The 1,971-nt window shown below is 53.9% G+C and overlaps 1 pseudogene; it reads right to left on the minus strand.

Annotated features, from left to right (window-relative positions):
* Positions 1 to 262: 262 nt before the first annotated feature.
* LOC147725325 (uncharacterized) lies at positions 263 to 1,710 on the minus strand (annotated as a pseudogene).
* Between the last annotated feature and the right edge of the window lie 261 nt (positions 1,711 to 1,971).

Consider the following 1,971-nt stretch of genomic DNA (forward strand, 5'->3'; position numbering starts at 1 on the left):
CAAAACCAGGTTCACATCCCAAAGAACCGAATAACGGGGTTCTGGTGGTAGCGACAACCTGATGCCCCACAAGAGTTTGTACATGAAAGGGGGCTCCCCCAAGGGAGCCCCGTCCACTGGAGCGTGGCCCGCTGAAATTGCAGAACGAACCGCGTTCACGGACCTATACGCCCTTCTGAGCTAATTCCGCCAAATAATTCAGAACATAGGTTAAATCTGAGACCACGGGATACACTTCCCATCGCAAACACCAGCATTCCCATCACGTCCATGCCGACTTATATCGTTTAGATGTGCTATCTGCCCAGGCCCGGGACAGCAAGAGTTCAGCGTGTCCCGAAAGGCCTGGCAGTCGGCATCCTTGCCTGTAATCCGCCATGTTATGAGCTGGAAGGAGCCTTCTTCCACCAGACGGTGGGTAGTCCCTTCCGGACTCAACAGGAGATGGGGAGTTGGGAGGAGTCAGGTTGTAAAATCCCAAGAAAGTCCCAGAAGAACCGGAAACCAAACTTGAGATCTCCAACACGGGGTTATCAGTACCACAGACACCTACTGTCAGCGAACCTGGGCTGTCACCCTGGTAATCATGGAAAACGGGGGAAAAGCGTACCCACTCACCTCGCTCCAATCCTGACTGAAAGCGTCACACTCTGCCGCCAGGGGATCTGGCCTCCAATTGAAGAACCGGGGAATCTGCTGATCGAGGCGGCACGCAAAGAGATCGACTGAGAAGGGACCCCATCTCTCTTGCAGGTGACGAGAAATCTCCGGATTCAGCTTCCAAATGCTGGAATCTCGAAGGTAACAGGAGTGCCAATCCGCCACAAAATTCTCCTTTCCTGGGAGATATTCCGCTGTCACCGATATCTGATGCGCTAGGCAGAATTCCCAAAACTGTTTTGCCATGATCGCCAATGCTTTGGATCGTGTGTCTCCGAGATGGTTTATGTATCTTATGGCCGACACATTGTCCATCTTCAAGAGGACTGAGGCTTGAACCCGGTCCTTGGTCTAGCACTGAACAGCAAAGGAGCCGGCCAGAAGTTCCAGACAGTTGATGTGAAGCAGCTGTTCCTGCGGAGACCAACTGCTGCCGGTGGAAAACTCTCCACTCCGCGCACCCCAGCCTGCCCGGCTGGCATCCGACTCTATCACCAAGTTTGGTGCTGAGCTGAAAATTGCTCTCCTGTTCCACGCCTCCATGTGGGAAAGCCATCATTCTAGCTCCTCGAGTACCTCTTTTGTCAGAGGGACCACCTGTGAATAAGTGAGACCCTTCCGCAGGTGGTGCACCTTCAGGCGCTGCAGGGCACGGTAGTGTAGCAGCCCGGGAAGTTCGCCTGGATCGATGCCGAAAAGAGGCCTTCCAACCGAGCGATCTGACGGAGGGAGGTTCCCTGTTTGGCCAAGGTCTGCCGGATCCCGTGCCTGATTTTGGCTACCTTCCTGGAAGGTAAACTGAGTGTGGCTGAGGTGGAGTCTATCATGAACCCCAGGAAGGTTGCCTTCTCAGTGGGAACCAAGAGGGACTTCTTCTTGTTGAAAATGAACCCCAGCGACTGGAGGAGCGAAACCGCTAGCTCCAGAAGGTCCCGTAACTGCGACGGACTCTGACTCAAGAGAAGCATATCGTCCAAGTAGACAATCAAGCGGACCCCACGAGTCCGCAAGTACTCCACCACGGGCCTGGGAACTTTTATGAAACACCATGGGGCCGAGGAAAGACCGAAGGGGAGACAATGGAATTCATAAGCCTGTCCTCGCCAGAGGAACTGAAGGAAACGCCTGTGAGGGGGAAAAAATCAGAACCACCAGGTACGCGTCCTTCAGATCCAAATGTACCATCCAATCGAGTGGCTGGAGGACATCCCTGAGCAAATGAATGCCCTCCATCTTGAAATGCCTGTACACCAGCCACTCGTTGAATTCCCGAAGGTTGATCACTGGCCTCCGACCCCCGTCTGTCTTGTC

Source organism: Lissotriton vulgaris, chromosome 3_2 (assembly GCF_964263255.1).
Source record: "Lissotriton vulgaris chromosome 3_2, aLisVul1.2, whole genome shotgun sequence".
Taxonomy (NCBI): domain Eukaryota; kingdom Metazoa; phylum Chordata; class Amphibia; order Caudata; family Salamandridae; genus Lissotriton; species Lissotriton vulgaris.